Raw genomic sequence first — 13,312 nt, 5'->3', positions numbered from 1 at the left:
CAGTAGGAATCAGAGAGTCATGCTATTGCATACAGGTGGACCACAAGCGTGCCATCAGTTCTGACTCACATCTGCAGCGATCTGTGTCTTATGCCAGAATTTTTACCACTTGTGGTGAACAGAACAGTTGATACCACAGTGAAGTGACTACATAGTTTTAAATGGCTCTTTCTTCCCTCCTCACTGTACATCATGGATTTGTCTGCAGCAAAAACACATGTTCTTTTAATTGAGTTCAAAGTGGGGAAGGAACCAGCCAAGGTTTAAATTACAAGTGGAAAACAAAGAAGTTTGCAAAGCAAGGCCAGTTCTTTGACCTACTCTCTCAAATGCTCCACTCCCTCAAAAAAGTGTTCAAGAGTTTTGCTTGCCTCAGACTCTGCAAAGTACAGCCTTTCCTAATTTAATCACTTAAACTCTGTTTAACTGCAAACTCCAGCATGCTCACAGCTTTCTGCAGATGGTTATCAGATCTCCCTCAGCCCTTGTTTAGCCACTCTGCATGCACAACATTCCTTTAATCCTTGTAAAATCAAGGCAAGCCAAGCTATTCAGTTTTTAATGTGCACGGAAATGCATCTTCTCCCAAATCTATCAGTGACCCACAACAATTTATTAGCTGCCTTAGCCATCTACATGAATCCAGTAGAGGGAGGCATTACACAGATGTGGTTCTACAGCTGAGCAAGTATCTTCAGATATTTGGGGTCAATAAAATGAAGCAAGGTCACAAACAACCAAAGCTCTGTCTGCTTTAGTGGCCAGGTTGGTGTGGAAAAGAGAGAAGGTTTGTAAAGGAAGGGGAAACATGCTTCATGGGATAGCAAAAATTAACATCCCAGTGCTCGAGGTGTGAGAGAGGGAGATGAAATTGCCGTAAAGGGAGGGCACTAGGGGAAAAATAATCCTTGATTTAGATGTTCCAGAAAATACACGGAATACAGATTTTCCATGAAATTCATGCATGTATGAAATCCATAGTGTGTCATGTTGATTTAGCAGATGCAACTCGTGTAAGTCCACATGTTATTTTCTCATCCATTAAGCAGCCTTACAAAAAATAGGTAAGGCATAGCCTTAGTTAGTTATTGTGCCTGTTCTTATTTCTGCTCTGCCATTTTAGCTACAGCTGTGGTAGCAGGAAAAGTTGTTATAAAGCAGGACACTTACCCTGCAACATGTATGCTTCCATTGGGAGCCCACAGAATCAAGTTCTCTTTATGAACTCTATTTTCACCTCCCACATTGTGAGCACTAGAATAGGGAGGAGGGGAGGAAAGGCTTTTGGCCTGTAAAAATATAGAATTTCTTCCTTAGGAGAAATGAATTGAAAACTAATTTTCAAGGAAGCGAAGCTTTCTATCAGCAGCACCATTATTTCTTATTATTGGTTTGAATGGCTTTAGCACCTGGAACCTTCATCTGCGCTGAGGCATTGCAGCTTGTGCAGGCTGATCCAGGGGGGAAATCCCTCTCTAAATAGGCAAAGGAAAGGAGCATGGTTGCTCCCACTTTACAGATGGAGACCTGGTAAAAGAAGATGTTAAGGGACTTGTCCACATTTATGCTGCCAGCAGTGCAACCCAGATCTCTTGAGTTTGAGTCCAGTACTTTAACCACAAAACCCTCCTCTCTCCAGTTTCGGCGTTTAATTAATGATGATGATGTCTGCAGCTTCCTCTTATCAAGCCATCCTTTCATCAATGATGGTATTGTGGTTATTCCCCTGCCATGTGTGTGGCTGTCTTCCAGTTGTATTACCAGCTCCTGAAATGATGTTCACAAGTGTGGAATTTGCTAATCTTTCCCAAGTCCCTTCTTAAATGTGAAGCTGAACTTTGCTTTCAGTGCACCATCTTATTCTACTGAAGAATATAAAGCACTAATGGTAAAACTTTTTGGGACACATGGATTAGCTGAGGTGCCCAATACCATCTGTTTTCCCACCTAGGTCTGTCCCTTTCTTCCTACCACCAGTTCAGCATTGCAACTGGTTTTACCAAGGACTTTGACCATCAAATTAAAATGGCCTCTGTCCTTCAAGACTCTGTCTGAGTTAAGAGATAAACGTCACTTGGTTCTGGAGGTTTTTCAAGCGTGGGGGTTTTAGTTTTTGCTCCCTATTATGGGAAGACCCCTTAATCTGTCATTCCACAGTATTTATCCCTCTCTTTTGTGAGCATCTAGGAAAGAGCTTTGTAGGGATTGTTTGTTACTTCCACCACTTCCTCTTGTTGAAAGAGGACTAAGTTCATGATCATGGCACAGACCTGACTCAGCATCAGTTTTAGACCCTTCTATCAATTCTGCATCAAGCTGAATGCACTACACAGCATGTCAACAACATTATTTTTATTGATATTAATCAGAGGTGATAAACAGTTACCACATCATATTGCCATAAGTGGATTTGCTTCATTCTTCTTCCTATCTTACTTCAGTTGACCCTGATTTAAATCCGCAGTCTGGGGGTCTGGGAAGAACGCACCTCTGTCAGGCAGTTGGACTAAATGTTCATGGTAGTTATCTCCCAGCTGAAATTATTCTAGTCTAGTCTAGTCTGTTCTGTTCTATCATCTTTTGGTGAAATGAAAAAATAAAATGAGCAAGCTTCATTTCCATGTGTGATATACTGTGAGTTCATAGGAATGTTTTTGCCTGCAACTGACATTGTTTCACGTGCACCACCAAAATATGATTTTACATGTTCTGTGATCAAAAAGGAGCAGAAGAAGTTTTAAAATTATTGAGTGAAGTCTCAATAGCTGCTGCATGAATAAATAAAACAGGCCAGGGCACAAGTCCAGCCAAACATGGCACAGTTCAACTCACCTCCAGAGCAGGGTGGCCACATCCAAATGGTCTGTTGAGAGACATCCTTGATCCACACCAATAAGCAGACCTAAATGCTACTTGGAATGATGCTGATTAGCCTAGAAAAAATTAATTCTGGAATGTGCACTAACAATTTATCAGTTTGGAAAGTCATATGCTGCAGCTTTTGCCCATTCCCTGGGTCTTTGAAAAGTACTGGTGTGGTCCTAGTCTCTGGTCCTAGCCTTATATTTGTTTTCATTTTTTTAGCAAGATGAGGGGAGAGCAGGATACTTGTAGGGCTCAATTCAGCCATGCAGTCCTGCTCTGTGGACTGGGTGTGCAATGGGTGGCTACTTAGGGTAGCATCAGGTAGAGGAGAATGGTTTCCTTCTGTGTCTCCAGCTCCTGCCTACAACCACCAAGGCTAAGTAAAGTCTCTATGGACTAAGTACAGGCCTCAGAGCCCAAACACATTCCTGTTTGGCCAGAAGAAAACTCAGAGATATGGAATAACAGTGATGAATAAAAGTCATAGCAGCACTTTGAATGGGACTCATCAGCTTTCAATGTCCACTGTGCAGACATTTCTGTCTTGGAGCTTTCTTTGTCAAGGGAGGGAAACAGACTCTTGCTACAACACAATTAAAGTGAACTGTTTTAAACATTTACTTTAAGATTAAATCAACCATGCCCTAGAAAGGTCTGTTTTATCTCAGCTGAGGGCTGGTCTATGCAGTTAACTCGGAGCCATAAGCACGTGGTCATAGGGACTGCTGTCCTTGAGCCTGGCTTACAGGTAGAGTGGAAGCAGCAAAATGTGTAATACCAACCAGAAACCAAGATGGGGAGAAGTGAAGACAGGAAGCATGCTATGGAGTCATTTGCCCATTGGAGATGTTTGGATCCAGTCTATGGTCTCCTGACCAAGACAGTGGGACATTCAGTGTTTTCTTTGTTACAAAAGGACTACCAACTCACTACTAGTGGGGGTTTTTCCTGAATTGATGCTATTTAATTATTAGATTCCCTGCTTATGAATGGGCAGTATTGGTGAGGGTACATATGGGAAGTATTTGGTTTCTTAAGGTATCTGAGTTTCTTCTGGTTTTGTTGGGTTTTTGTCTTTTGGTTTGTTGGGGTTTTTTGGTGGGTTTTGGTGGTGGTGGTGGTGGTGGTGGTGGTGGTGGTGGTGGGTTTGGGTTGTTTGGCTGATATTTTTTGGAGCAATTTTATCTCATAATTTTAAGAAAAAGAAGTAGGTACTCAGTCTGGACTTCCCTACTGCTAACAACACCTGGAAGGCTTGTTACAAGTACAGAAAATCTCATCTGTCATCAGTAAAAAGTCAGTCCTGCAGCCCGTGCTGGGGCACAATTGCCACCCAAGACATTGTGAAACCCTCAGGAGTAAGGAAGACTGAACTGGCCTCTTATTTTGTCCAGGCTAATCTGTTGTTGTATTTTGGTTTTCATCCCTTTTGACAGAAAATAAAATTTGCTGTTGCCTGTCTCTAGGTCTGAGACTGGCACACACCTCCTGTTTCAATCAAAGCCAGAAGACTGAGAGGGAGAGGAAGAACACTCCTTGTAAAGACCCAGTTATCCAATTCTGCAATGTTCCAGAGAAGGAAAAGCTTACTTACAGACCCCTGTGATTCCCAACTTATACCTTAAAGCATGAAATTTTATTACCTTTCTCCTCTAACTGGTCATCAAATAATCCTACTGGTTTTTAACTCCAACCAAAGGATTTGACCCACTGGTCTTCTACAGAATGAATCCATCAGTCTTGCTTTGTCCTTCATATGGTTTTTGCACTTTCTTTTGCATCTGTTGGAGTCCCAGTTTAGCCTTAATGCACTGCTGCTTAACAGTGCTCACAGCACTCAGACATGCGTTAATTGATCTTCGGACATACTCTCCTTCCTCATCTGCTTCACTGATTTGTTCCATTCGATTTCATCCAACACATCTCGCATCAAATTGTGCTGTAATTTCCTCTGCTGAAGTTCAGCATCCTTTGTGTTTGACTCTTGGGTCTCTCCATAGTTCTAATTACAAACCTGAAGGATTTAGCTGGAATTTTAATGGCAATATAATAGTAAGCCTAGAGCCAAAACAAGTACTCTGTATTTTGGAACAACCATGAACTCAGAGTCAGACCAGGCTTTAAACACAAGTGTGCAAAAAACATTTAAGGAGAGTTAACTCAAATTCTTTCTTTTCTCATTGACCAACTCGTTTTATTAGGGAAAGTTTAATTTGTTAAATTGAAATGTTCAGACACTTTGAAGGAAAAAAGACGCCAAAAATGTAATGTGCATTTCATGCCAAAATGTTATTCCAGAATTTGCCACCCATTTGTGTTTCAGTAGAAATACTCGCCTCCCACTCCTTGGCACTGGCTCAAAACTCTTTTTCTTAAAGGAGGTGCTGAAAAAGCATCTGAGTATTAATTTGTCTTTTGTGGAAGGTTTTAGTGTTGTTATAAATCACTATAAATCACAAATCAGGCTTTAAATGGGAGACTTCATAAGCCGCTCTCACTGCGTAAGGCTGTGAAAATGAAAAGCTTAAAGCAAATGTTATCTTGATGTATTGTATTTAAATTTCCTTTAGCAGACTTAGTGGCCTGGTTTTGCCAGTGTCTGACCTGCTCTTCCAAATGGTGGAGGGAATAGCGGTGGGAATCTCCTCCCACAGTGATGAACAGGATTCAAAATTCCATTTGTCCAAGGCAGCTGCTTCAAGTACCACATTCAGATTTGTTGGATGAACTTTTCCATAGGGATCTCATATCCTTGCAGGTATTATTGGTAAATTAGCCTGTGCACAGTCTGAATTTAAGATCTGAAGCACCACAATGGCACTTCTTGTTCTGATAGCAAATACGTGTGATTCCACATATAAAATTCTGAGTGTTTCAAAACTCTGGCCAGAGACCTGGTAACACCTTATATTTGCATGACATTTTTCATTCTGAGGTATTTCTCTGAGCCCGATACACCGACCATGTGTGGGTAATTATCAGTAATCACAGCTAATTGTTTTTACAATTCTTTTTCCATTTTGGCATCAACCTTGAAACAGCAGCTTAACATGAGCTCATCTAAACGTAGACTTTGTGAAGACAACATTTCTGAATAGGAGCTGTACAGGGAGTTCAACAAGACAAAAGTGTTCCAAGTTGGAGCGTGGCCAGAACACCAAAGTCATTGCTAAAAGTCATGGGATCTTTCATGCCCACAAAGTGGTCAGGACCTCCACTGAGTTTTATGAGTGCAATGTCTCACCCGAAGAACAACTTCTTCAGCAGCACAGTACCCCATTGTACTGCACTGGACTCGTTCATGTGCAAGGAGAAGAGTACCATTCACTGAGCTGCTCATGCCAATGCGTCCAGCAGACCAGACTGTCTTAGGGCGCCGTCCAACCCAACAGACCACCTGTCTTGGCTCACCACATGTGGCTGAAGGCCAGTGGAGATGGCAAAGCCCTCAGCTTTCTCAGATAAAGACATTTTTTGGGGCCTCACGAGATTCATCCATCTTTACTGAATTCTGCTCATACCTTCGTGCTTCGGCTCAACGGTTTGCGAAGCTGAGGGGAACCCAAACAGGGGTGGAACGCTCTTTCTTTGGGTTTGCAGCAGCTGGGGTTAGCACCTGAGCCCTCTGGGTGGTCCAGTGATAGTGGGCTACTGAGAAAACACCCTGAATCAGCACGTCCGATAACTGCCCAGGCCAAACTGCCTTTTACCACATGGGGCCATGCTTCAGGTGACTAAAACTGTTGGAATTACAGCTGTCTTTCCACCTTTTCTGATACTGCAAATCCATCTGTTTCAGTCAATGTGCAGACCCTGCTGTGAGTTTAGCCCAGCAATGCTGAACTGGCACAATTTCCACAGGACAAGAACTATATGCAGCTCAGCATAGGTTAAAACATGTTTTTTTCCACTTTCCTCTGCCATTTAGGGGTAGCCACAGGACACTGCTGCTTCCTCCTGTGGCTTTTGACATTTCTCTGCTGACATCCAACAGACCTACAGCAACTCCCTGCAGAGAAAAGAAAGACAAATAAAAACCTCTAGGTATGTGAGAAATCTGTAGACTTGTTTTAGGATGTCAAAGCAACTGCAATAATTATGGGACAAAAATCACTACTGACAGTTCAGCTCACTGTCCCAACTCACTGCTCACGTAGCTCATCTACACACACCATCAATTGATGGGACTAGGAGTGAAGGCTGGGCCAGAGTTTTCTACAAAGGACAAAGTGAAAGATTACCTAATTATTTAAATAAAAACAACTTTCAAAGCTTCTCTAGGGGATTGGCACAGAGGTTAGAGGTCTGTGTACATAACTGAGTTTTCAATGACACCCAAAGACAGGCTGTGGGAGCATGAATATCTGAGCAGCTATAGTTAAGAATCTAAGAAAATTCCAGGCTAAAATGGGAGATTTTTGACAAATCTATGTGAGTGCAGTAGAAAAAGTAGAAAAACAAGCAGATTGCATGCTAGCTTGGTTTAAAATTGGATTTTGGATGTCTAAATCCTGCTGTGATTGGGATTTTGACAGGTGAAATCCTGCCCAAAGAACACAAGCAACACCCAACATGGACTGATCTGGGTTAGCAGGCATTGCTTCCAGATAATACCTGGAAATTACACGGAATCATCTGAACATGAGCTAACCATGAGGAAACATGCAGAATAGATCCAGAGTTTGGCTTTAGTAAGAAAATTGTGAGTAAGAATAGAAAGGGTACTTACTGTGGTTCATGCCATTGTAGAAATCCTATGGGTTGTCCTGGACTTTTGTGTCTGGGTCTGGTCTCCAGCCTTTCACAGTGTAATAAAAAAAGATGCAGAACTTTCAAGAAGGAACCATGAGGATTGCTCAGAAGAATGGTTAAAGGATCAGGACCCCTCACAGTGCAGTACCTTTGTAAGACAAAACTCTGGGTCTTTTGACAACAGTCAAGTGGTATTCTTGTGGAAAAGGGGAGATTTGAGAGCAGACAAATCATCAGTGTAACCAGCAAAACATTACAATAAACAACGAGTGGGAACCAAAGCTAAGCAAGTCAGATAACACACAGCATGAAATCTAAGTGTGACATGTAATTAGCTTTTAAGACCTGTGATGGAACATATTCACTAGAAAATCAAAAGATTTGGTATCATTTTTTCCAAAAAAATCCTTATCTCAAATCTCTAATTCAATATCTGAATTAGAAAGATGATTTAAAACCCCAGAGGTACTGTAAGGCATGGAGATAATTGCAGATTTCCATGCCTCCAAAGAACATGTAAGAGTGAAGCCTTGGGTTTCCATCTGTCAGATGACCATACTTGAAGTCGTGCTTCAGGATTTCTCATGCTGTGACAAAGGGAATCTGCCCAAGGTCCACTGTCAGTGGAGAGCCAATGGTATGGAAACATGGCAGAGAACATGTTTTTATAGAATCAACTGAACATTCATGCTGCAGGTTATCCATTTATCCAGACATTTGGAAAGAAATCTGTGGGAAGGAAGGAGTAGAGCATGGAGAAAAGCAGTAAAATATTGCAGATTTTAATTTTTGCTATGGTTTGTTAATTTTGGCGTGTGGGAGGTGGAATTGCTCCTGGCTTTTCTTATTATGATTATGCTTTTTAATGTTGGCAAACACACCTGGAGCTGACAACAGGTGTTTTTCAGTAGCATATTGTTATGAATAAACTAAAAATAAAATAATGAAGCTAAACACAAAACCCACTGTGTGGTTATCTTAAAGTGACACCCTAAGGCCTTACTGTTGTAGTTTCAAACTGTATAAGCCTGTCACCCTGGCAACAAATAGATAAAAGAAGAAAGATATATATTTACCTCTTGGAAGGGAGGAAACCATTTGTAGGGCTAATTCCTGTGGTCTTTCTGCAGGTAGAAGGCCTGAGCAGTTTTATCTAAGATCTAAGTAAAACATCAGGGTTTGGCCAGCCATTGCATCCTGATTCTGTTCTTTCTTCTACCACTTAAAACAACAAGTAAAAATAAATGCCTATGGAATTATAATTGCCTTAAATAATATACAGGAAGTAAGAGTGTAAAATAAGGAATGCTTTTGGGTGATAAATATGTTCTCAAATGTTGCACATCACCTAAATGGTGGCATATGCTACATGTTCAGAGATACAACACTGGGACTACTGTTTTTAATTCCATAAACTTATGTCTTTATAAGAAGTATTTGTATAATAGTTGTCTATACTTTTATTCATATATTCATGCACACACTGACATACACAAGCATGCACATTAATAAAATGTCGTTCCTCAGAGGCAAAGGCGTCTTTGCTTAAGGACTTTCCAAAGCAAGAGACTCTGAGTGTTTAACCCATAGACAGATTTGAAAGCAATTTCAAAGACCACATTGTTTTTTACACTGGTTTGTTAAAATCTATGGGTCTCAGTTGGTTATTTCATGGTAGTAACTCAAAAACCAAGACAAAACTGAGTGCATGTACTCATTGATTTGGAAACTGTCCCAGACTTGATGAGTATAAAAGATGAAAGCCACTTTTCTTCTTGCTTCCTCTCAGATTACTACTTCTACAAAAATCCCAGGTTCACTCTTAAGTCCCAGAGATCTGGGGGCACATCAGCTCAACAGAACTGCGTTGCATGGGCTGTGCTGCTGTGAAAGAGGTGAGTATTTTCTTTCTGAATCTTTGGTTAGAAATTACAAATATGAGAATGGTGAACAAATGCAAACTACTAACTACTGATGCTATGCCAGCTGTCTTTTCCCAGTATTCCATAATTTCATGGTTTCAGTCATTGCTTCAGCAAATAATCCAGGATATGAAGAAAGGCATTAGGGTGGCATTAGAGATGGAAGCCAGTTTCCCATTGGAAGACTCAAAAACTTAGTCTTCTGAGTTTGGGTGGGTCTCGTGTAAGACAGAAAATATGCCTGAATACACATTGGTAAGATCAATTTGAAAGATTTTTTTAACTCATGTTCAAACAAAACCAAAATTAACATGTGGTTTGTTTCCTTAAAATGGATTTCATTTCACTAAAGATGAGTAACAGCAATGCTTAGGATTCTGTGAAGACAAGACATTTCGGAATCTGGGGTGTCCTGAGAAGTGGGCACTCATATTTTTGCTATTTATTGCTTTTCCTTAGGAAATTAATCCCAAAGAAAGAGTCTGCAATTCTGAGCAATATCCTGAAGACGTGTATCTTCACATTCATTATTAGCAGGTGGCATCTGGGTAAAGACCACACAAGAAGAATTTAGCAGGTGGTCTTGTGAGGTGACTCATATCGCTTCTGCTTTTTGTGTGTAAGAAGAAGTGAGGAAGGTTCAGCAGAAAAGTAGCCACTACCAGCAAGGGCCGTGCCAACAGGAAGCAGTACCAGTGACTCAGAAGGTGGCATTTTCTCCATCTGAGCTAGGGTTGCTCCCACTCATCACCCAAACTGTTGGTAGGAGAGGTTAAGTGGTACAGATACCATCTTTCAGACATAGGAGACGGATAATAACCTGAGTTCTCATAACCTGTTTTTCTCTCATTATGATTTCTCATCTTATTTTACTATTAATTTTGGGAACTGATACCACCTGGGCTTAGCAGTTCACTGACAAAACCCTGACAGGTTTAGCTGAAGGAGTCTACGAGGTCACACTAAGAAGATCACAGAATCACAGAATAGTTTGGATTGGAAGCAACTTTTAAAGATCATTTAGTTCAACCCCTCCGCCATGGGCAGGGACACCTTCCACTGGACCAGGTTGCTTACAGCCCCATCCAACCTGGCCTTGAACACTTCCAGGAATGGGGCATCCACAGTTCTCTGGGCAGCCTCTTCCAGTGTCTTGCCCCTATATTAGTAAAGAATTTCTTCCTAAATCTATTCTAAATTGACCCTCTTTCTGTTTACAGCCAATACACTGAGCAGGCTGCCCAGAGATGGATACCCCATCCCTGGTGACATTCAAGGTCAGATTGGATGGGAATCTGAACAATCAGATCTAGTTATAGATGCCCTTTCCTGTTGCAGGATGTTGAACCTTTAAAGGTCTCCCTTCCAACCCAAACCAATCCAATAATGCAATAATTGCTTCTGTAGAGACAAATCCTCCGTGTTCACTGAAATTTTCACTTCAAAGCAATGAAACAAAGAAACTAAAAACAGAGAGAGGTATCCCTGTGATTTCCAAGAGATACCAAGAACTTCCAAGATCCTCTTCTATGTTGTGAAGAGACAGATCTCCAGGCAGCAAAAATTTCTATTTCTTCCTAGAAATTAGTGCAACCATGGTGAGTCTACATCATGGCTACATAGAGTAAAGAATGAAATATTCAAACCAATTCAGGACAATATCTTTATCTAATGTAAATAAGATTGGATATCTTGACTTTGGTGCAACAACAAAAAAAAACTATGGGCCAAATATTTTATTACACCTTTCAGTCACTAAAGATGCTCCAGAAAGAAATTCCTAAAAGTAGAAATATTCTTCTAGAGAAGACTGAGTGTAAAAGAAACCCAGGGATGAAGCTGATCAAATAGACCTTCACATGAACACAATACAAAAAAAAAAAAATTAAAAAAAAATATATAAGAATTATTATGCTGGACTAGCTCCAAGCTGATTTTGATTCCCAGAATGGCTCTCTGGGTTATTTTTGTTCACATCTTGAGAGTTTTTATTGGGCGATAATTTATTGGGCAGCTGATGTCAGCATAATCGGAGTTTAATACGATTTCTTCTTCCTTTTGCTCAGCAGTGCTGTCTTTATTGGCCTGTTGAGTTTCATTTTGGTGAGGTGCAGCCTGAGCCAACAGAACATAACTTTGAAAAACTCCCGCAAACAGGGTCTCTCCCTGCACTTTATACTCCCTCTCATGCTTCATATTCTCATGATATATTAAAGGATTCTAATATCACCTTCCAAGAAATATCCAACTTTTGCTCATAAATAATTTTTAACAGTTTAGACTTTTCTGGATTTTTTTTTTTAATTCCCACTTTGTCTCACAAAATGACAAGTTCAGGGACAAAGCCTGATTGACTGCCCCACATTAGACATTTCAGAACTGTCTAAGCGTAGCTCAGATGTCACCAAACCCACTCGAGAGGCCTCTATGGAGTTCAACAGGTTATCATTTTCCTACTGTTTGATTTGTGGTTACTCTGCTTCAGTAACTGTAAAGAAATTAGTTCCCGGCTAGACAGGAACTGGTAAAACGAAAGTGGTGTTGATAGAGGTGTTACTGACATGGACAATTTTTTCCCCCGTAAATGATATTTGCCCTGTCTTGTCCCAGGGCATTTTCTAAAGCCATTACTTCTAATTACTCCATTGCTATTTTTTGGTTTTTAGCATGTAGAAATAATCACTTTGTCCAAACTCCTTTTTCCAGCCATTTCTTCTTTGCATTTCTGTATTTTTTAAGGTCTGGTCTGCTGCCTTTCTTCCATGGAGCTGCTGGTTTGTTGCTTGATGTCTGTGCATTTGTGCACACACCTTTCCCAGAGGAAATAGATGTGAACTGAGGCTGCAGAGACTAACACTGCTGAGGCTGCCGAAAAGAAAAAAATAAATCCAACTTGCACAAATGGAATCTGTATCAGAAAGTTACACAGATTCTCCAGCCTCATTCATGGGACACTGAGTTTGTCCTGTAACATACCCATTATTTTTTTCAAAACATGTGTTTTCAAGGCCATAGGTAAACTAAGAATAAATACAGGTTTTCCAGCACAGGCACAGAAGAAAAGGCCCTTCATTATCTTGCCTGTATTTTCAACCAATTCGTATTCAGACAAAATAAGCAAAAGAAGGATGTATTTTTCTCTTCTATGGAAATGTTGGTATTTTGAACTTTTTTGTTTTAAAGAAGATAAAAATACTCTGACACAAAATTCACTGTAGTTTGGGCATATTAAACCATTCTGACAGGAAAAAAAATCATTTCCTCAAGTAATAGCAAGACTGCCTTTTGTTTTGCTTTAACTAGTTAAAATTTTAAAAGAGAACTTGCTTTTAAATCAAAACAAAACAAAAAATCCCCTATGATGTTTCATTTTATAAAATGGCAAAATATTCCATTTGGAATATGGTCACTTTTAAATTCGAGTGAACCTTCCCTGGGAAATGTGATGAAACTTGCCCTTCCTGCAGGAATCTTTGGCTGTTAGTGAATCAACTTTTTTTTTTTTTAAAGAAGACTTACAAAAAACTTGTGAAGAACTTTATGAGAAGGTGCCTCATGTTTAAACATACAGGATTCAAAAATAAGAATAACTCTTCCTCATTATTTGGAGTCACATTTCCTTTTACTGAAGTAAACCCTTTGATAGCATTCAACTATTCCTTGGCTCTTCCAGTCTAATTCAACAGGGAAAATGAGGACATGAGGGTTGCAACATAAGCTCTTTTGGCATCTTAAGTTCAGCTTTTTACTCTAAAGTCTCCTGGTTTGATCCT

The sequence above is a fragment of the Pithys albifrons genome, chromosome 2, assembly GCF_047495875.1.
Source record: "Pithys albifrons albifrons isolate INPA30051 chromosome 2, PitAlb_v1, whole genome shotgun sequence".
Lineage (NCBI taxonomy): Eukaryota > Metazoa > Chordata > Aves > Passeriformes > Thamnophilidae > Pithys > Pithys albifrons.
Note: the sequence above shows the minus strand (reverse complement) of the source record.